The sequence below is a fragment of the Balaenoptera musculus genome, chromosome 12, assembly GCF_009873245.2.
Source record: "Balaenoptera musculus isolate JJ_BM4_2016_0621 chromosome 12, mBalMus1.pri.v3, whole genome shotgun sequence".
In the NCBI taxonomy this organism is placed as follows: Eukaryota; Metazoa; Chordata; class Mammalia; order Artiodactyla; family Balaenopteridae; genus Balaenoptera; species Balaenoptera musculus.
Genome location: NC_045796.1, coordinates 65139177 through 65163323, shown reverse-complemented (window position 1 = coordinate 65163323; position 24147 = coordinate 65139177). Strand labels below are relative to the sequence as shown.

The following is a 24147-nucleotide window of genomic DNA, read 5'->3' as shown; positions in this document are numbered from 1 at the left end:
AACTCTTTTCGACAGTACCTGAACCATTTCACAACCCTTCTAGCAATGTAGGATGCTTCCAATTTCTCCAGCCATTGTCCACTACACTTTCCAGCCTTAAAGTTGAAGCTTTTAACACCCTCCTTGAGAGGTTTTCATGGAGAAAAAGCACTGTTACCTCCTGCTCATGTATAAGTACTTCTCCCTCTGCTTACTTGCTTCCTTTACATGAAGGAAAAAGCTTTCTGTTCCACCAGGCTAGAGTCAAGATAGAAAAAGAGAGGGTATCTCCAACAATATGTGGATACAAGAAGCAGTGTCAACCCTCAGGGTTTTTGAAAAATTCTGTGATTTAGCCTTTCTCATCAGGAGAGAGTAATTTTCTTGCTAAACTCATTTCCATTATGGGCAGAAAGTTAGTGCACAAATTTACTTTGCTTCAAATTCTTATCCTTTGACTTTTCCCACTTGTAGCTCACTCTTTGTTCTGTGTCTTAAAGAGATTTATACCTTTCTTTCAGAATCTACATCTTAAAATACAGTTCAGAAAAAAATATATATATGTATATATATTTTAGGCATAATAATTTCTTGTCTTAAATAGTTTAAGAAAATGCTTGGCATCTTATGCGGCTAATTATTTTTAATACAATACTGCATTTCTAATTTAGTAACTCAGATTTAGAATATCTTCCCCCCAGAAATGATATGGAAGGTGCATTTGGTAGTAATTGGATGTAATCGAAGGAACATGTAGTATAATATATGCCACCAGGTAAAGTTCATATTCGAACAACTGTCTGCTACAGAACTTCAAGGGCTAGAAGTTAAAACAAAGAAAGGCTAGAGTTAAAACAAAGAAATATTTTGAAATGACTCTTAAACATTGTACAGTGTTACTTTTGGGTGTGTGTATGACTAATAACTTTCCTTGCCCATCAGATTTTGTTGATATTTATCATAAAACACATGTGTTTGTGTCTTTCTCCTTTGAGTTAACTAAATTTTTCAAATAGAATTCTGCATAGTTAAAGCCAGTTTTGGAAAAACAGGGCTCATCCAGTAGTACCTTGTTGAGCTGGAACAAGGAGCTTTCTAAACGTAGTAATTCGATTAGTTGATATCAAAGTTACACTACTTTCAGTGTTAGGTAAAACTAATATAAAATAATAAGAGTTGGATCAGTGTAAACTTGCAAAAATAGTATGAGATGAGCTTTAGATGCACTATTTTAATGCAGTCCAGAAAAGCAAATCCCAACCCATTATCAGACATGAAGAGAAGTAAATGAAGGAAAACTGAATGATTAAATGCTTTCATCTGGAAATTTGATTTCAATATTCAGAAACTCTACAATACTCCTAATTCATCATGGTCTTTGTTTATTACTAATATATTAGTGTGCTGATGGAAAGAATTCATTACCCTTTCTGCACACTTCACTAGTTGCAGGTCATTTATTAATCTGTGTTATCTGGTGAGACTAAAACAGCTGTAATTACATTGTTAAACATTGATTAATAAGCAACTCTCATCACTAATAAAAGAAACATGTAAAATGTGTATTCTTTCAAGTATTTAGCTTAAAGTTTTACTCTCCTCTTGGGAATGAGGAATTTCAGAACGCCATTAATATTCTTTCTGAGAAAACCTGATTTGCTTTTGCAGCTGCTTCCAGTCACACCTATGAAACCCGATTACCAAAAAGAATTCAATTATGTTAAAGAAACTCATCTTGGCCACAAAATATTATTAATCCCCTAAAATTAACATTCAAAATTGAAGTGTACTTTTATGATTTTCAGGTTTTTTTTCTTTAATTTCATGTTAAAAGGCTACTCCATCAAAGCTGTGTTTTGTATTTCCTCTCTTTTGATTATACAATCGAATACACATCCATTTGTGGTTTGGAATTCAAATATTTTACAGATTGGCAGTACTTCAGCTGCCAGAGGCATATTAAACAAAAAAACTCTGTAGTTATTGTTTATTAGGTTTCCAGTATAATCAGGTTGATTTAAGTGTTACCCGAACATTATTACATGTCAGATATTTTGATTATCATTAACAGTAAACAAGCAGACTACCTCTGACACATGAGCAAATTATACAGTTTCCTTTCCATCAATACCATAGAAAATAGTAATTTAAGAAATGGTTTTCTAGTAGATGTTCTAAGCTTAACCCAATCAAATTCATGACTTCTTCTAAAGCGCCTCTTGTGCTGTCAAAAATTCATCTTGAAATGTACGATGCCATGTAGTCTCTTGTACCTTCGTCACTGAACTGCCTGCTGCCACTATTTTCTCACACTCGGAGTGTCAGAATCTTTGAAGAGGTGGCTGTCATTTTTAGGCAGAGTGGTGGTGTGGCAGGAGCTGAGGGAGGAGTTACAGGTTCAAATCCCAGCTCTGTCACTAAATAGCAGTTTATTTGGGGAAGTTTCCTAAACTCTCTTATTGTGAGAATGAAAGAAAATGTCCCAAAGTGGCTAGCTCTTTGCGGTTGACTTACAGTAGACAAATATAAAATGTTATTTTCCCTTTTTCTCTTGCATTTAGATTTTTAAGCAGGGTAGTCAGTCATCTAACTGCTGAGATGTTTTTAAGACTGCCGGGATAGTCTACCTGTTCCTCAGATATCTCAACTAACAGCTGACCTCTGACACGTGAAAATCTATTGCTTGTCCTGTCAAGCTTCTATCAGTTATACGCATCTAAATGAATTCAAATATCGGAATTAAAAGACTTGGAATTAAAATATTTCTGAAGATGAGGATTGAGATTAAAAAATGGTACTAATTTTAAAAGAAAGGTAGGAAAGGGAGAGAAAGGCCCTGGTTGAGGACAGGGTCAGGGCAAAGGAAGGACTAGGTCAGGTACTGAGATGGGGACTGAGTGCTGGGTAAGGAGGAGAGGACAGATGCAGATAGGCCCACATCAGAGGTGTGAAGGAAACCTGCTCCTGGGGAAAACCTGGTGTCATCCAACTGGCCACTCAGTGCTGCAAACAGTAATCATACATGTGAAGATGTTTCTGAGTACACGTAACAGAAACCAACAAGAGCGTTTATTGGGAGGATCTTTGGAACTTAGGTAATTGCAGAGAAGCTGGAAGCCTCGGTTAGCAGAATGGATTGAGCTAAGTGCTTCCCAGTAGTAAAAGTACAGAAAGTACTACAAGTGTTCTTAACAGGAATAACCTGGCCAGGCTGCTACTGCTGTTGCTAAGGAAATGAGCACAGCTTCCTCTGCCTGGAAGAAATCCTAACTCTGGTTAATATTGCTTACCTCCTCTGAATTTAGGGTCTTGGGAGAACACATCTCCTTCAGTGCTCTTAGGTCCAGGGACTTGCCTTTGTGGGCAGAGGGCAGGAAGAGGAAGGGGCTGTCTCTCAAGGTTTCCCAGTCAAAGGCAGGAGCACCTTTCCCCACCTCCCCACAGAGACAATCAACAATGACAGATTCCCTGGAAATAAGAAAGGGGGTTGGATGCTATAAATCAACAAGCGGACAACAAAAAACCACTACGCTAAACATTACGCTGCCTTATATGCCAATTTTCCAAACAATGAGAAAATGAAACATTACTATTATTGCAAAAGGGGACCAACTCGCCATTGGTTGAAGAAAATGCTGTAATGTAAGGTCTAGGCAACTCCCTGAGGGAGAACTATTTACTTTCTGGATGATATGCTAGAGATATCTTTTTACCCCTTCTCTACTCTTCTGTCTGCTAGTGGGAAGGCTGGCGTTAATGGTCACATCAACTGGTCTCCCTTATGTTCTGACTGGGTTTAGAAAATGGGAGACAATGGCCGGAAATTGGAGATCTGGAGGACAATGGGTTTGAGATATTTATTCCCCCAGCTCCCTTCCTGTCAGGCATCATTCAGGTTGGCTGTAGCTGTTGCTTTCTGGAAGTTCCTGTCCTTTTTTTTTTTCCTATAGTTACATGTTTACCTGGGTTCTTGTAAATATTCCCTCTTTTTACTTACTCAGGCCTGGGGCTGGCCTTCTTTCCACTGTCACGAGCCCTTGGATCTTATACCATTCTTTATTGTTGTCCTTTAACTGTGTGAAAGCCTTTGTAAAACAGTCCCTTCCATAAATTCTCTGCAATCACAGACTCCTTTTGAATATGTCTTTGGTTTTCTGCCATAACCTGCAGGACAGGTCATTGGATGTAAATGGATTTATTTCTGTTCCACAAATGTACTTGTTAGTATTTGAGTGAGAGGATAATCTGCATAAATCTTGGTCATTATACATGCTTTTATTAATATTTTTTCATTCCTCTAAAATAGAGAAGAGTCAGTATCAAAGTCAAGTAAAAAATAATCACCACAGCCTTGCCATGAAGTTGGGTTACTTCAAGTCTCATCTATCCTCATATTCAAGCAATGTTCTAGATACAGTATAAGTCATTGTTCTCTTTACCAATAATCCCTTTTTTTCTGGTGATATGTGTATCCTGAAAATAAAATTTATTTAAATTGAAGTTTAAGAAAGATTTTATAATTTAGGACACTAATTTCTCATCTGTTTTGCAAACCGTTAAATATAAAAAATAACTCAGAAATCATTTTAGAATGCACTCTGTCATGTGGATTAAACTTTTCAAAGAACACACAAAAAATCATTTACTAAAAGGATGTTTTGGGCTACTTGTATCTCTCTTCTCACTTTCCACTCCCCTAAATGTACTGCAGTCTGACTTGTGTTGAAACAACAAGGATCTCCACAATTCCAAATTCATTTGAACTGAACCTTTCGACCCCATGGGACTTCTCATTCCTTTATTGGAGATCTCTACTCCCTTGGCTCTCACGACAGCACAGTCTCAGTTTTCTTACTGGCTTGACCATCCTTGCAATCCTTTTCTGGCACTTCTTTTTGCAAGTGTTCAACTGTTTCTCAGGGAAAACATTCTCCTTCTCTCCTCTCCCCTTTCCTTTCGTTGTCTCTCTTCCCATCTCTTTTCCTTTCTCCTTTCTCTTACCCTCCTCTTCTCTCATGCAAGTGATTTCATTAACTATAAAAGCTTAGCTTTCACTTAGACCAGACACTGCAAGTATAAACATCATCAGGGTCTCACAAGTAACACTATACATGAGTGAGGCAGATGGAGGTAAGTGTATATGCCTCCTTGATTAGAGGAGGGTGCAGACCTCTTCAAAAGGAGCAGCCTTTACTTTGTAAGTGGGAGATTTGTCATGTGGTAATTTGGTCCAGGGTTCCCTGAATTTGAAGTATTTTGAGAATAGTTGAAATTAGTCTCCAAATGTTTGAATGTTAGTTCAAAAACATATTTTCACACTATGAACGTCAAACACAACACTTGTATAGACCAGATCTGGTTTCAGGGTGACTAATATTTGATGTTTAATCTCAACCTCCATTTTTAGAACTCTAGACCTTATTTTATATCATTCCTCTGGAAAGCTCTACTAATCTGTATGGCGTACTCTTGAAATTCACTATGTTCCCAAGCTGTACTCGCCACATTCACTGACAAACTTTCCTCTCTTTGTTTGTGATTTTCAAAAATATCATTACTATTGAGACCAGCTACCCAAGATAGAAAACTTGAGACCATCCTTGTCTCATTCTTCATCTCCCAGTGTTCCCAGACGCTAGAGCCCACATTTCTTGAATACATTCTCTTTTCTGTAGTATCACTGTCTGTATTTTTATATATTATATATATATATATATAAAATCTCTATTGCCCCATGAGACTTTTCAAATCTGCTTTTCAAACTTCCTGGAAAGGGTGTTTTCTTAGCTTATTCCTGGGAGTTTTAGAAGCCCCAAACTAACCATGGCTAAGCTTACTGTAGTATCCACTTTACTCATTTTTAAGTGTGTCAAAATATCCCTTTTGTGTTGTTACAGACAAAAGAGTAGAATGCAAAATTCTCATTAGTTTTCACAGTAAGGTTTAAGACTTTAAAAATGTTTTTGCTTGAAGTAGAAACTGCTGCAGATGTTGCCAACAGACCTGTGGGTGTATAAGTTCACTGTCTTCTCTCTGTGTTATTTTTATGGTGAAAAGTTTGAAAAGCATTATCTTAGGATGAAATTTATTCTATTTTCATTGCAAACAGGGCCTTAATAATTTGGTCCTAACTCATCTTTTCTATCTCATATGCATCTTGCATCCTCACTCACAATGTTCCCCATCACTCTGAATTATTTTTTCTGGTTTCCCAACCATACCAAACCCTCTCACTCCATGCTTTTGTACAAGCTTTATCCCCTGTCTAGAGTAATTATTCCTTCAAGTCTCAGGTCAAAAGTTAGCACTTTATGAAGGCTTCCCTGTTCTGAGGTCTTTACCACTTTTCACTTCTATTGTCTCCTAATTACTTGCTAAATTTGTCTTTTTCACTGCACTGTGAATTTCTGGAGAGCAGAGATCTCCTTTTTTAATCCCTAGTGCCTAGCAGAGTACATGTTAATGACTGAAAGAATGAATGATGAACCTAGCTGTTGAATATATTACATTGTGTGTGTGCGTGTGTCTCCGTGTCTCCTCTAACTATGATTTAGCAATGGGATTTGTGTTAGGCCAGATTGTGAACTCTGTCGTTAATGGTAATGGAAATTATAAGCAATTCAACCATGTGCTGCTTGGTTGTAATTACTAATACTATTCAATAATTATTATAATTTACATATCTTATCTATTAGTTTAGGAGAAGAGTTTTTTGCTATGGTTATATATTTTTGGCTTTGACATTGTTGGTTCATTCCTTTGGATTTTCTGTTCTCTTCCCTTCTCTACCCTGTTCTCTGTCTGAGGAAAGGGAACAACTTGCCCTACAGCCATGGAGCTCTTGTGCCCAGAGGCTTTGGGTTGGGTCTGGTCACTGGGGAAGGAAGAGGATGAAGTCAGGTATGTGTTCTCTTGGCTCTCTCTTCAGTGGTCCAATAACCGCTCCCTCCCTTCTCCCTTGGGTCAGGGGCCTCAGCTCCACAGTTACTACTAAGCCCGCACTGCTGTATCTACTTTGTGGTTCCCCTACACTCCCATCTCTGTAAATAGCCCCATAGCCAGGTAGTCTGTTGAATTATCCTAATTTGAGTGTGACATCTGTTTCTTGTTGGGAACATGACAGATATAATTCTCTTCTACTTCTGTGATTGCTTATTCTATAGATAAAATTCAAAGTGAATAAGAATGACTTTTTCCCTTTTGTATTTTCCCTACATTGTACAACCATAAGTTTTGTTCACCCTTAAGTGTGTGTGTGTGTGTGTGTGCGTGCACGCACAAGATTAACTTAAAAATGAACTGAAAAATAAGCATGGCATGTTTTTGCAAAATGTATCTTTATTGCAGAACAATAGTTTAAAAGTTTGTGTATTGAAGTTGAATAGCATTTACATTTTAAGAAAAATTCCCTATTAAGTGGATTATTTATTCGAGAGCATAAATTAAGATACATATTTCTCAGGGTAAATAAGGTTGAGAAAAGCTTTCATGAAAGTTTTGTGCTTTAAGCACAGAAAACCTAATTTTAAACTTTCTGTGGGTAACAATTAAAATCAACAGTAAGGGAGATATTAAAAGTTTGGATAATTTTCAAATATTTTTATGTATGTTCTTAAAAAGTGAAGATTAAAAATATTACTCATAGTGATGTAATTATAAAGTATTCCTTATTTTTTAGGAAAATAAAGTAGAGATTTTTCTTCTTAGCATTCTCATCATAGATTCTTAGAGTACTATATTTTGTTTTTTGGGGTTTTTTTTAATTGAAGTATAGTTGATTTACAGTGATTCTACTGCAAAGTGATTCATATATATATATATGTATACTTTTTCAGATTTTTTCCCATTATAGGTTGTTACAATATCTTGAATATAGTTCCCTGTGCTATACATACAGTACATACGGTTTCCTCCCCACACTTTCTCCTTTGGTATCATAAGTTTATTCTCTATGTCTGTGAGTCTATTTCTGTTTTTCTTAGAGTTCTATGTTTTAATTCCTAAGAAAATTATTCTAGTTTTTATTCCAAAGGATTAAAATACAAATATATACTGGAACTTTGCTAAAACACTATACTCAAGGTTGCTGTTTTGAGACTGCCTTTAGTGAAATAATTTTGCGATCCTCTGGGTATTTTATTGAATACTCATTCTCCAATTGATACCCAAATAGACTTGAATCTTCTGTAATGAAGAGTTCCAAAGTGAAGAGCCACACAGTGAAGTCTCCATACATAGCTCTTTAAGATTCAATCCTTTATATTTAAAGTAACTTTAAAACATATTTTAACAAGGAAACATTTTTAAAGTGAAAATGTACCTTTCACCTTTCTATTTTGTTTGAGTATTTGTTCCTACATTTCTTTAGCATTATTCCTTTTGTTTTTCACGTCAAATCGTCTTCACAAGTATTACTGCCCTCTGCCCACCCTTCTCTTTTTAACCTTCCCAAATGATTAACCACATTCCACAATCTCAAGGGTGGCAACTCTGGCTTGTCATTTTTCTGTTAAGCATGGCTTATGGGTGAAATTGATTAAATTTTTTGTGAAGTCAGGTGTGTTGTATATGTGTATTTGGCACTTTCATATACTGCGGAAGTTTTGACAGCACTGGTGCTCATGTGTTTTGGGCAACACTTCAAGCTTCCTAAGAATGCGTGTCTTTGAAAACACTAACCCATGCTCTGACAGTCTGATGAATGTGATCTTGAAGTCCATCTATAAGAAGAAACACAGGTGACTCTAAATCATTTGGTACAGTCTGGGTACAGATACGAACTAATAGGAAACCTGAAGTCCACCAACATAGTGTATTAATCACACCTAGAGAAATCTCATCAGCATCTGGGCCCAGATTCTGCCAGTCTCCTAGACCTGATGTTAATCCTTTTTTACCATGCTCTCTTTGACAGTATCCACCTCAGTTCTCTTTTTTAAAAAAATTTATTGAAATATAGTTGATTTACAATGTTGTGTTAGTTTCAGGTATACAGCAAAGTGATTCAATTATACATATACACAAATCTATTCATTTTTTAATAAATTTATTTATTTTTGGCTGTGTTGGGTCTTCGTTGCTGAGTGTGGGCTTTCTCTAGTTGCAGTGAGCGGGGGCTACTCTTCGTTGCGGTGCGCGAGCTTCTCATTGTGGGGGCTTCTCTTGTTGTGGAGCATGGGTTCTAGGCATGTGGGCTTCAGTAGTTGCAGCACGGAGGGCTCAGCAGTTGTGGCTCACGGGCTCTAGAGCACAGGCTCAGTAGTTGTGGCGCACGGGCCTAGTTGCTCCGCGGCATGTGGGATCTTCCCGGATCAGGGCTTGAACCTGTGTCCCCTGCATTGGCAGGCAGATTCTTAACCACTGCACCACCAGGGAAGCCCCCAAATCTATTCTTTTTTAGATTATTTTCCATTATAGGTTATTACAAGTTATTGAGTATAGTTCCCTGTGCTATACAGTAGATCTTTGTTGATTATCTATTTTATATACAGTAGTGTGTATGTTTTAACCCCAAACTCCTAATTAATCCTTCCACCTCAGTTCTCTTGACTCTACTGTTCCAAGCTCCACTAATGGAACTGCGTCCACTTCTATACATTCAGTACACCTTTCTTTTCCCCCAGTTCAAAGAGCAACTGACTTATGAAAGAACGACTGAACAGCTGAAGACACCAATCTAACAGGCATTTAGCCTTCATCATTCTTCCAGCCAAAGACTCTGATATATAGACTTCAGAGTCACACTTACCCTTATCTCTAGGGGTCCAGTTCCCAGAACATAGCTAATTAGTAACTTAGTTCTTTTAGCCTGTCTCCTTTTCTACTCCCTTCTAGAAGTACAAAAGTGTTGCTTCTAAATACCCACCTACTAAATGGGCCTTTATTTTCCATCTACAGACCTGGTTCTGAATAATGACTTTTCTTTCTTCCTAAATTTCCTGGGCCATCAACCAGATTATATAGCTGTGCTCTGCCTTCCTGCTGGGATCTAACACCTGCTCTTGCAAACCCCCTTTTGACTTTTGTCTGAATCCAAATTGAGTTCATCACATTCTTTGTACATGGCTCACAACCTCCTACACCCCTTCCCCTTTCAACTGCACTTTGTAGTTCGGCTCACAATAAATCTTAACTATTAAATCTTAAGCATAATCTCCATACCTGTTCTGCCCTGGTGGGGTTAGATTAAGGTCCAAGTGGCTTCATCCTTTCCACTCTTTTGTTTGCCTGATTGGAGCTGTACATCTCATAACCCAGTCCAATGTATGACATGTCCTAACACCCTATGTTTCCTTGCTTCCTCAATCAAGTCCACAGAACACTTTGTGTTATTCTAAGCCACCTGAGCTCTCTACTTCTGCAGCCAGCTTGCTTATCATTGCAAAAAAAAAAAAAGTCACAAGACTGCCAATATAATCAACTGCAGGTTTACTCTTACTCCTCAGATAGACTTGAGTGGTAATGTCTGTATTCATTAGAGGCCATTTCATACTTTTTCATTTCCCTCCAGCTTCTAAGAACAATTCTTCCCCGTCTCTACCCCTTCCACTCCCCTATCCCTCCCTTACCACCTCTTGCCCTTACTCTCTGGGCAAATAAGGAATAAGATCCTTACTTTTGCTAAGAAAACCATGAGCCTTCAAGAGGAGCTTCAGGAAATGCCTTTATTTGCTCCTAATGTTTCTCACAGTTAACTATTTTTCCTTTTTCTTTCGTCTAACAGAAGAAAGTGCTTGCCACTTTTCTCAAGCAAAACTTTTACATTCTCCAATTTTCATAATTATAGGTATTGATATAGTCCTTTGTAATTTTCAATCTGTTTCTTGTTGGCCTGCAGAAAAGCTGAAATACTTTATTTTTTCCCCCCTCATACCCCTTGAACTCCTATAGAAACTCCTTTCTTCCCTTCACCATTAGAGGGACTGTAGTTTTCACTTATTCTCCTTCTCTCTAGCTCTCAGTTGCTTAAAAGATATTTTCTGTATGTAACATAGCCTGTGTACAAACAACTATATATTATTGTTTAGAAAAATCACTTAGAATGAGCATACATGTGCCCATCCAGTTTAAGAAATAGATCATGACCAATATAATTGAATGGGCTTCTGGTAATGGCCTCCCTTTACTCCATCCTGGAGGTAATTGCTATCCTAAATTTTGTGATAATTATTTCCTTGTTTTTCTTACGTTTTTTTGTGTCTAATTAATATATTGTTTGTATTAATGCAATACTTGTCACAACTCTTTTCCATCCCAGCAGACATCCCTCTGGTGTGGTTTGAGAGCCCCTATGCTTACATCTGTCATAGCATTAATCACATTTACTTTCTGTCAGCACCTTAGACTATGAGCTCTTTTTATTTATATTTTATTTCTTTAGTCTCAGAACTTAATCAGTGCCCAGAACATAGTAGGAATTTAATAAATATTAGTTAAACCAATTGATAAAAGAAGAAATTGGAGGCACACCTCTTTGTAGGTTCAGAGTTCCTGTATTTCCATATTAAAACATTTAAATAGATGAACACATTCTTGAAGAAAAAGTTTCAGTCGCAAGGATTGAAACAAAAGCATGTTCTAGTTAAATTTCTCTTATAATCCCAGCTGTCACTAATTGACTGCCACCTTGGGCCATTTACTTAACCTCTTGGTCCTCTGTTACCTAATCTATAAAGTGAGGTTGGACTAAAGGATCTCCAAGGTCCTTTCCAGCTGTGAAATTCTATGATTGTCATCAATGATTGTATAAATAAAAAATTCAATTAACAAGGACATCTTAATCCCTAAGCATTATCACTAAATTGAGATTTTACTTTTTCAAAAAGCAATTATTTTATATACACAGTAGGAAATGAAAGTGTTCGCATATCTTCCTTTCCAGCCACAATCCAACTTCATCAACAGTCATTTTTACATAATGTGAAGTGTTCTTCCTAGTCAAATATGGAGACTTCTCTTCTTTTGAAAGAGCATCGCTGTGAGATCTCTTCTTTGTTTAACCAGTGAATTCATTACCCAGCTTAGAATAGATATGTCACTTGTCTTACCCTAGTCTAATGAAATGTGCTAGGCTCTCCTCCCAAATCTAAGTAGACTGTCTAGACTGTACCTGTTAGGTGACCAGCCTGGTCACCTAAATTTCTTGGATCTTCAGCTACTGACCTTGGCCTCATGCCCTCCTGGACCTTTTCAAACCCATTTCGTCCCACTAGCCCATGTTCATCTTTCTTTATCCTCTGGCCTGTCCTCCCTCCTGCTTCTCTGTCTTCCCTCCTATACCATAGAGAGATATCTGTATAACATTCCCTGCCTAACTGGCCCACACAGGACTTCCCTCCATAAACCTTTCCCTTGAGGGAAACTCTTCACCCATTAAGTTGCTACTACATGATCAGAATCTGAATATGTAATAATGCACTCACAATAATAAAAATAATTTAAATACGAAAAGTAACACGTGGTCACCATAAATTTTTAACAGCTTTTATTGTGGTAACAATGACATACACTAAATTTTACATATACAAAATGTACATTTTGGTAAGTTTCATTCCCTAAACTAATCTCATAACCTTTTGTAATTCCAGTTTTGCACCCTTTTCACACTCCTTTCACTCTCTCCCTCCCAGTTTTCACATGCCACTCATCTGCTTTCTCTGTAGATTATCTTGCATTTTTTAGAGTTTTATAGAAATGGATTCATAGAATATACATAGTTTTTGTCTGGTTTCTTTCACCTCAGCATATTATTTTGAGATTCATCCATATTGTTGCATGTATCAGTAAGTAGTATCATTCCTATCTTTTGCTGAGTAGTATTTTATTGTATGGAATTACCACAATTTATTTATCTGTTGGTCTGTTGATGGACATTTAGGATGTTTCCAGTTTGGGGATATTACAAATAAAGTTTCTATGAACAGTCATATTCAGGTCTTTGTATGGACATATACTTTTGTTTCTTTTGGGTAGATACTTGGAGTAGTATGGATGGATTATATAGTAGATATTTTAAGAAACTGCCAAGCTGCTTTTCAAAGTGGTTGTACCATCTTACCAGCAGAAGTGTTTGAGAGGACTTTGCTGGTGGCACAGTGGTTAGGAGTCCGCCTGCCAGTGCAGGGGACACGGGTTTGAGCCCTGCTCTGGGAAGATCCCACATGCCATGGAGCAACTGAGCCTGTGCGCCACAACTACTGAGCCTGTGCTCTAGAACCCACGAGCCATAACTACGGAAGCCTGTGAGCCACAACTACTGAGGCCTGCGCACCTGGAGCCTGTGCTCTGCAACAAGAGAAGCCACTGCAATGAGAAGCCCATGCACCGCAATGAAGAGTATTCCCCGCTCACCGCAACTAGAGAAAGCCCGCACACAGTAACGAAGACCCAACGCAGCCAAAAGTAAAAAAAAAAAAAAAAAAAAAGTATGAGAGTTCCAGTTCCTTCACATCTTCCCAATACTTGGTACAGTCAGTTTTTTAAATTATAGCTTTTAATAGATGTGGAATGGTACCTCACTATATGCCTACTATTCAGAGTGTATATAAAACACTCAAACTTCAGTAATAAAAACGCAAATAATTCAATAGGAACGTGGAAAAGTTTTGAAAAGACACTTCACGAAAGAAGATATACTGATGGCAAATAAGTGCACAGAATGATGCTCAGCATCATTAGACATTAGGGAAATACAAATTATTTTAGATATTTTTATTCATATATCAGAGTCCTAGCCTGGAGTGTCTCTGTCACTCCACTTCATCTCTTGTTACCACAGAAAAGAAAATTACAGGAGAGTATCACTATTGACCACAGATACAAAAATCCTCAACAAAATATTAGCAAATTGAATTAAACAATATGTTAAAAGGATCATATACCAGGATCAAGTGAGATTTATTCCACGTATGCAAGGATGGTTCAATGTCTGCAAATCAGTCAGTTAGCATGTGATGCACCATGCTAACAGATTGAAGAATAAAAATCCAATGATCATCTCAGTAGATGCAGAAAAATCTTTTAGCAAAATTCACCCATCATTTATGATAAAAAATTGTCCATAAAGTGAGTATAGAGGGAATATACATCAAAATAATGAAGGCCATATGTGACAAACCTATAGCCAACATCATACTCAACAGTTAAAAGCTTAAAACATTTCTTCTAAGACGAGGAATAAGACAATAATGACCATTCTTACAACTTGTATTCAACATAGTATGGAAGTCCTAGCCACAACAAACAGACAAGAAAAAGAAAGAAAAGGAATCCAAATTGGAAAAGAGAAGTAAAACTGTCACTGCTTGCAGATGACATGATACTATATATAGAAAATCCTAAAGACACCACCAAAAAACTATTAGAACTAATAAATTAATTCAGTAAACTGGCAGGATACAAAATTAACATGCAGAAATCTGTTGCAGTTTTGTACATTAACAATAAACTATCAGAGAAATTTATAGTTGCATCAAAAAAAAAATACCTAGCAATAAATCTAAGAGTGTAAAAGACCTGTACTAGGGAAACTATAAGACACTGATGAAAGAAATTGAAGAGAACACAAACAAATGGAAAGATATACTGTGCTCATGGATTGAAAGAATTAGTATTGTTATAAAGATCATACTACCCAAGGCAATTTACAAATTCAGTAAAATCCCTATCAAAGTATACATAGCATTTTTCACAGAACTATAACAAATCTAAAGTTAGTATGGAAACACAAAAGACCCCCAAATAAATGAAGCAGTCTTGAGAAAGAAAAAGCTGAAGGTATCATATGCCCTGATTTTCAACTATACTACAAAGCTACTCTAATCAAAACAGTGTGGTAGTGACACAAAAACAGACACACAGATCAATGGAACAGAATAGAGAGCCCAGAAATAAACCCACACTTATATGGGCAATTAATCTACGACAGAGGAAGCAAGAATATACTAATGGAGAAAAAGCCTCTTCAGTTGATGCTGTTGGGAAAAGTGGACAACTATATACAAAAGAATCAATCTGGACTACTTTCTCTAATCATATATAAAAATAAACTCAAAATGGATTAAAGACTTAAATGTAACACCCGAAACCATAAAACTTCTAGAAGAAAGCATAGGCCATATGCTCTTTAAAATTGGCCTAAGCAATATTTTTTTCTAATGTTTCCTCAGGCAAGGGAAACAAAGCAAAAATGAATAAAGGGGACTACAACAAACTAAAAGCTTTTGCACAGCAAAGGAAACTATCAACAAAAGAAAAAGGCAACCTACCAAATGAGAGAAGATATTTGCAAATGACATGTTCTGTAAGAGGTTAATATCCAAAATACACAAAGAACTCATATAACTCAATATCAAAAAATTAAACTACCCAATGGAAAAATGAGCCAAGGACCTGGGTAGACACCTTTTGAAAGAAGGCATACAGATGACCAACAGAAACATGAAAAGATGCTCAGCATCACTGGTAATCAGGGGAGTGCAAATTGAAACCACAATGAGATATTACCTCACTCCTGTTAGAATGGCTATTATCAAATAGACAACAAATATCAAGTGTTGGCAAGGATATGAAGAAAAAAGAACCCTTGTGCACTGTTGGTGGGAATGTAAATTGGTGCAGCCCCTATGGAAAACAGTGTGGAGATTCCTCAAAAAATTAAAAATGGAACTACAACAAGATGCAGAAATTCCACTACTGGTTTTTTTTTTTTCCTGAAATCAACAAAAACACTAATTCAAAAAGACATATGCACCCTTATATTCGTTGCAGCATTATTTACAATTTCCTTAGTATGAGAGCAACTCAAGTGTCCTTCAGTAGGTTAAAAGATAAAGAAGATGTCACACACACACACACACACACACACACACACAATGGAATATTACTGAGCTGTAAAAAAGAATGAAATCTTGCTTTTTGAGACAACATGGATGAACCTAGATGGTATTATCCTAAGCAAAATAAGTCAGAGAAAGACAAAAACCCTATGATTTCACTTTTATGTAGAATCTAAAAAAAACAAAACAAATGAACAAACATAAAACAGAAACAGAGTCACAGATACAGAGAACAAACAAGTGGTTGCCAGAGGAAAGGGGTATAGGTCATTGAGTGAAATAGATGATGGAGCTCAAGAGGTGAAAACTTTAAATTACCAAATGAGTCTCGGGAGTGAAATGTACAGAGTGGGAAATATAGTCAATAATAATGTAATAGCTTCGTATGGTGACATATGGACACTAGACATCATATTGATCATTTTGTGATGTATAAAAATATTGAATCACTATATTGTGCACCAGGAACTTACATGGTGTTGTAGATCAATCGTACTTTAAAAAAAAAAACCCAAACAGACAACCTCATATAAAAAGATATCAGATTTGTGGTTACCAGACTGGGGTTAGGTGGAGGGGCAATTGGATGATGGGGATCTAAAGGTACAAATTTTTGGTTAAAAAATAAATAAGTACTAGGGATATAATGTACAAAATGATTAATATAATTGACACTGCTGTATGTTATATATGACAGTTGTTAAGAGAGGAAATCCCAGGAGTTCTCATCACAAGGAAATATTTTTCTCTTTAATTTTATATCTATATAAGATGGTTGATGTTCACTAAACTTATTGTGGTAATCATTTCATGATGTATGTAAGTCAAATCATTATGCTTTCCACCTCAAACTTGTATGGTGCTGTATGTCAATTATATCTCAATAAAACAGGGAAGAAAAGAATCAACATGAAATACAATTTACAAAACTTCCTACTATTTTCCTATCTGGTAGAACATAGTTAATATCATATCCCATATGCAAATTAATCCTGTTTTTACTCCAATGCAGTGTAGAAGAATTTAGTGCATAAATATTTGTGTTTCAGGGTATATCCTTGTTATGGATTACCAAGGATGAAATTACTGGCTATATCATTATACTTTCAAACATGGTACTATGTACATAACTTAACCTTGTAAAACTAACTTTTAAAAAAATCTTTGCAAATCTATTTGTTGAAAAATTGATTTTTATTTTAAGTAAAATATCTTTCATTACTTTTGACATTCAGCCTTTTTAAAATATATTTATTACATAAAATTCCTTTTTCATGAATTCTCTCATATCCTTTTTTCATTTATGTATTATCTCAAATTTTTCCTTAATTGCTTGACTAAACTCTATGTATTAAACTCACTAACCCTTTCTCTATTGCAAATATTTCTTCAGTTTATCTTTTAATGTTTACAATACTTTCAACATTCAGTTTTATATTTTTATTTTGCCAGTATATTAACTGTATCCTTCATGATTACTTCCAATGACTTTAAAAGTAGAAAGTTTTAATATTTTCTGTTTTTTATGGCTTGATATTTTATATTTAAATTTTTAATTAATCTATACTGTATTTTTGCATGTATTATAAAGATAGAATCTTAGCTGATATTTTTAAATTAGCTGACCATTTGTGCAAGATAATTGGTCGATTAATCTATTCTTTCCTCATTGTTTTCCATGTTTTCTTTATCATATATTCCTTTATGTAAACTAATTCCTTCGTCTAAATTTCCTCCCAAAAATTGTTTGATTTCTGCTTGTCTGTTCATGAACATTATAATTATTTTTTTTAATTAGGATAAGATCTCTTCAGAGTCTTTATTAAAATTGTATTATAAGTTTACTGAAGTTTGGAAACAATTAGATATCTATATAATTTGTATTTTGATCCAGAAATAGTGCATGACTTTTAATGTATTTATGGCTTTCAGGAATTTTGTAGTTGATTTCATGTAGCTCTCATATATTTTTTGTTCATTTTCTTACTGAGTACCTTATATTTGAATACTAGTATACGTTTTTAAATTATACTTCTAATTATTTAATACTGCTATACAAGAAAACTATGTCATTTTGTTTGTTTCTAGCCACCTTATTGAATTTTCGTGTTAATTTAGAAGTTTCTCTTCATTCTTTTGAAATTACTAGCTATACAATCGTATTATCCATAAAAATGATAATTTTGTTTCTTTCCCCATATTTTCACTTCTATTATTTAACTTCTATTTTTGATAAGTTGTATTGGTTAGAACTTCCAAAGACATGAAAATTACAACATTTTTACTAGAAATTCTTTTTTTACCCCTGATTTTACTAGTGTTTTATATTTAGTATGAGTTAGATATGCTTTAGCTAACTTATTTTATTTTACATTTTAAAGCTAGTAATAAGGTTTACTCAAAATTGCCTAAAATATCAGAATTATTCCTCACTTGACCAGATAGTGATTCTCTGAATACTATATGAGAATAATAATAATAATTATAGCATTTCAAAATGTCAAATATGTTCCCCAGATTACCATTTCCTTCAGAAATTGATTCGTTATTTCTAATCAAAACTGTAAAATGGTTAGATAAAGCAATTGATGGATAATTTCAGTTTTAAAAATACTGATTTCCTCTCTATTAGAGTTATGAGCACCTACTCTGCCCTACAACTCTTTTTTTTAAAAATTTTATTTATTTAATTAATTTATTATTTTTGGCTGGGTTGGGTCTTCGTTGCTGCGCGGGGCTTTTCTCTAGTTGCAGCAGCAGGGCCACTATTTGTTGCGGTACGCGGGCTTCTCATTGCAGTGGCCTCTCTTGTGGAACATGGGCTCCAGGTGTGTGGGCTTCAGTAGTTGGGGCTCACAGGCTCTAGAGTGCAGGCTCAGTAGTTGTGGCTCACGGGCTTAGCTGTTCCGTGGCATGTGGGATCTTCCCGGACCAGGGCTCGAACCCGTGTCCTCTGCATTTGCAGGTGGATTCTTAACCACTGCACCACCAGGGAAGCCCCCTACAACTCTTATAACAGATGTTTGAGAATAAGAAACATGTCTCAACCTTTGAATATATCACCTTTGGCAAGTCATTTCACCTGTCTGTATCAGTATGTCATTGAATAGCACATATCTGTTTATTTAAAGAATGTGTGGGAAATTTGGCTGGCAGTCAGTACCTTTGTGAATTTGAGCAAATTACTTCATTTTCCCCAGTTTTCTTACCTCATTTGTTTATAAAGGTTTTAAGATAGGTTATCTGTACTATCTTTTTCACTCAAACATCCTGTCACTTTATAGCAAATTCTGTTAGAAATCAGGTATACGTATGTGGAAAGATATATAATAAAAATCTCAAGAGTCAATACAGTACAGTGGAAATACCAGAAGTTTTGGCTCCGATTATTCTATTTCAAGATTTTGGTGCTACCTTACTATCTGTGTGACATTAGGTAAATTACTTTACAACCCCGAGTTGCATTAGTGTCAATAGGAAATACTAAAATTCATTATGTCATGGGTGTGATGAGAACTAGGTAACAAAGAGTCTTGTACTATGTGAATCTGTATCTTTTGGAGTACTAACAGGAAACAGATGGCACACTTGAAATAGGTTAATTCTAGAATGATTTATTTACAGAGATACTAATTATAAAGGTGTGGGTGTATGGTAATCACAAGGACTGTTGCAATAATCTTGGGTATATTAGCAAACAAACTATTACCACACTTAGGCCCAGGAGGAATAAGGGAGGAAAAGTTTGGGGAGCCTGAGGGATACAGTCATGTATAATCTTGTCCTAGAGAGAAGCAGTGACCGTTTGTGGATGAACACAGCCTAAGACAGAAATAACCTCATTAAAAAAGGTATAAGGTTGGTTCACTGACTAATCTAATCTGGGCTCCAGAATTTTAACACTAATAGGAACTGCATTGTCTGGGTATCTTCATATAAACATATCCAGAGAAGTCTCTTCATACTGAAACTTAATGACAGTAGCAACTTTGTCTAGAGTAACTGAGCCCATAAGCCAAAGGAAAGTGTTATACAATTTACAGTGTGGTAAGGTTAAGATCTATAATAGGCATAACAGAGGTTCTGACTTTTCCAAATTCCCCTCACATAAGACTTGTAATATTCATTCAACAGTGTGATATGGTCCAATCTGGGTTCTGATCTTTCTCAAGTTTCTCTTGCCCAAGTCTGCCTGACCTAGCTTCAGCCTCCTTAATGTAATGGTCTCAGTCTTTTTCTGTTTTTCTTCCTCAATGTATAATCTTTAAGTACTGGATTTTTATCAATTGATTTCTACAGAAAGCTGTGCTTCACTTTAATATGTTTGGTAAACTGCTGTCTAGGAGTAGTTTCCAGCTGTTCTCTGCCCTTCTAAGACCTTTGTGTCTGTTGGCAGCTGCTTTCTCTTCATAGAATTACTGTTTTCTTCTTTACTTTGGTGATGCAAGAGGGGTTTTTAAGCCCCTTGTTTTTAAGAGTTATTTCCTGCTTGGAGTCAGAACTGGTTCTCCTGTTGCAGGGAAATGTGGATGTCATGACACGTGCTTGGGTAGCAGTAGCTGAAAGCACTTTTCTTTAATTACTTTATGCCCTACCTGTCAAGAAATTAACAAGGGAGGATGGTATGATGAAAATTTCAACCCTGGGCTCTTGTTGGTTTGTCCATGTTCTAGCCATGCAATTTGGAAAAGTTATGTAAATTTTTTCTCTCATTTATTGACACGAAAATGAAATAGTACACTGTTATACTTATTTTTATGAGGTTCAAATGTAATAATGTATGTGGTGTGATTTGCAGACTATAAAGTGGAAGGGATTATTACTATCCGGAAAAATGCATATTCTTGAGCCTTTGGAAACAACACAGTATGCTATGTAAATTAGTATAGACTTTGTCTTCATATTTTCCCACCTGACTAGCCAAATGAAAAAGACATTTATTTCTCATGGAAATCTCAAGAGATATTAACCAATCTTCTTGAGTATATTTAATATAATTCTAAGAATTAATAGGCAACATTGGAGTAATCACAAATACAAGTCTGCACAAATCAAATCATAATCATCTTCATTTTACACTGATAAAGTTTCCAGGAGTAAAGTGTGTACCCTTGCTATTCATGACTTGCTTGAATAGTTTTCAAGCCCTCATATAATTTTTCCTTGAGTTATAAAGTTTCAAAATTATGTTGACTTGAAAAAGGAAATTGTATGACCTTCATTAAAGGCAATGACTATTATTAGTTTATTAATGCTGGAATTACTCCATACTGTTCATATGAATCAGCCTACTGCGTGGTTGTTTGGATCTTTAAATGTTTATGTGAGTTAAAATTTTATTAGGGGATGTTATTTTGCTTATATTTCTTCTTTTGTAAACCAAATCATAATAATTACATTATCATTGCATAATGTTATATCCTCATTATTACTAATTAGATTCTGTACTATTTTTCAATGTGCAGAAAAGAGGATTTTAGAAAGGAAAATAAGGATATTAAATCAATACTTCAAAATACTAACATTTCTTCCACAGTTTTAGAATAATTATCTCACTTTATTTTCTCTATTTCAGTCAGAACACTTAAATATATTTGTAACTATTTGCACATTTTCCCACAGTGGTCACATATTTTTGTTGTTTTATTGCTCCCATCTGCTTTTTTGAAGTATTTAATGACATTCATTGAGTGTTCACGAAATGTCTGGTAGTTGACGCCAGGTGGTGTACAAAGTCACAAAAAGGTAATTTCTCTTGTGGGTATCACCTTCCAAAAAAGAGAGCAGATGTAAATGCATACCCAAATAACTAAACAAGACACTCTTGTATGGTAATAAGTGCTGTAATAAGAAAACTGGAATTTGGGATCAGGAGTGGCTAGGATAGAAACAGGAGGGAGAGCTGCTTTATATGAGATGGCCACGGAAGATCTCTTTCAGGAGGTAACCTTTGAGCTGGGACCTTAATTGTTAGAAAGGACCAGGTTTTTGAAGAACTAGAACAAGGACATTTTAAGCAGAATATGTAAAGTCCCCGATGAGAGAATGAGCTTGGCAAGGAAGGTCTGTTTGGTTGGAGTGTGGTGGTTAGACAAGCAGGGAGAGGCCAAATCCAGCCGTGTATTGTGGGCTAAGACAATAAATTTAAATTGTATTCTAATTGCAATGGGAAGACATTGAAGAGATTTAATCAGAGGAGTGGCATGGTTTGATTTACATTTTTGAAAGTTTGCCCGACTAGCATGTAGAAAATGAGCCACGTGTAAACCCATGATGGAAACTGGGAAATGAGTTAGGAGGCTGTTGCAGTATTCTTGTTGAGAGAAGACGGTAATGAACACGGTGGTTGAGTGTTCAATGAAAATGGTCAGATTTGGCATATACGTGAGAAGTACAGGCACGAGGTCTTTCTGGTGGGTTGGATGTGAGAGGTGACCAAAGAGAGGAATTAATTTTGCCTTTTATACTTTATATTGCCTAGGTGTGCTCATCTAGGAACCATTGACCATGAATGGGGAAATCTAAAAGGAGAAGTGGCTTGGGGGTAGGGTAAGTTTGAGGCTGAGGTTGAGTGAAGATTTCTGTTTTGAACTTACTGATTTTGAGATGCATATTGGGCATGCAAGTAGAGATGCTGAGTAGGCATTTAGGTATTAATGGCTAATAGGTATATTATTCAAGAATATGGATTATGCATCCTAATGGAAGAGACCAAGTTTGTTCAATTAATGATTAGAAAGAGAGTTAATATTCAGAATAGTCAAATTTATTCTTCCATAAGAATATAACCATTTTTTAAGCTTTTAAAAAATGTATTTTATTGAAGTCTAGTTGATTTACAATGTTGTGTTAATTTCTGCTGTAAAGCAGTGATTCAGTTATACATACGTATGTATATATTCTTTTTCATATTCTTTTCCATTATGGTTTATTACAGGATATTGAATATTGTTCCCTGTGCTATAGAGTAGGACCTTGTTGTTTATCCATTGTATATATAATAGTTTGCATCTGCTAGTCCCAAACTCCCAATCCATCCCTCCCCCACACACCCCCTCTCTTGGCAACCACAAGTCTGTTCTCTATGTCTGTGAGTCTGTTTCTGTATCCTAGATAATTTCATTTGTGTCATGTGTTAGATTCCACATTTAACTGGTATCATATGGCAAATGTCTTTCTCTTTCTGACTTCATTTAGTGTGATAATCTCTAGGTCCATCCATGTTGGTGCAAATGGCATTATTTCATTCTTTTCTATGGCTGAGTAGTAGTCCATTGTGTGTATATATATATATATATATATGTGTGTGTGTGTCTGTGTGTGTGGGTGTATGTGTATGTATATATATAGATAGATAGATAGATAGATAGATAGATATACATACACACACACAGACACACACCACATCTTGTTTATCTGTTCATCTGTTGATGGATATTTAGGTTGATTCTATGCCTTGGCTATCGTAAATAATGCTGTTATGAACATAGGGGTGCATGTGTCTTTTCGAATTATGGTTTTGTCTGGATATATGCCCAGGAGTGGGATTGCTGGATCATATGGAAACTCCGGTTTTTTTGAGGAGCCTCCATACTGTTTTCCATAGTGGCTGTACCAATTTACATTCCCACCAACTGTGTAGGGGGGTTCCCTTTTCTCCATTCTCTCTCCAGCATTTATTATTTATAGACTTTGTAATGATGGCCATTCTGACCTGTGTGAGGTGGTACCTCATTGTAGTTTTGATTTGCATTTCTCTAATAATTAGCGATAATGAGCATCTTTTCATGTGCCTCTTGGCCATCTGTATGTCTTCTTTGGAGAAATGTCTCTTTAGATCTTCCACCCATTTTTTATAAGGTTGTTTGTTTTTTTGTTATTGAGTTGTATGAGCTGTATGTGTATTTTGGAAATTAAGCCCTTGTCAGTTACATCATTTGCAAATATTTTCTCCCAGTCCATAGGTTGTCTTTTCATTTTTTTATGGTTTCCTTTGTTGTGCAAAAGCTTATAAGTTTCATTAGGTTCCATTTGTTTTTTTTTACTTTTCTATTTCCTTGGTGGACTGACCTAAGAAAACATTGGTACAATTTATGTCAGATGGTGTTTTGCCTATGTTCTCTTCTAGGAGTTTTATGTTGTCATGCCTTATATTTAAGTCTTTAAGCCATTTTAAGTTTATTTTTGTGTTGGTGTGTGGGGATGTTCTAACTTCAATGATTTGCACGTGGCTGTCCAACTTTCCCAACACCACTTGCTGAAGAGGCTGTCTTTTCCCCATTGTATATTTTTGACTCCTTTGTCAAAGATTAATTGACCGTAGGTGTGTGGG

At 35.8% G+C, this 24147-nt stretch overlaps 1 long non-coding RNA gene across 1 annotated transcript in view; it reads left to right on the top strand.

Annotated features, from left to right (window-relative positions):
• Window positions 1–24147, top strand: part of LOC118905194 — a 122971-nt gene that overhangs the window by 29515 nt on the left and 69309 nt on the right. The window lies entirely within an intron of this gene.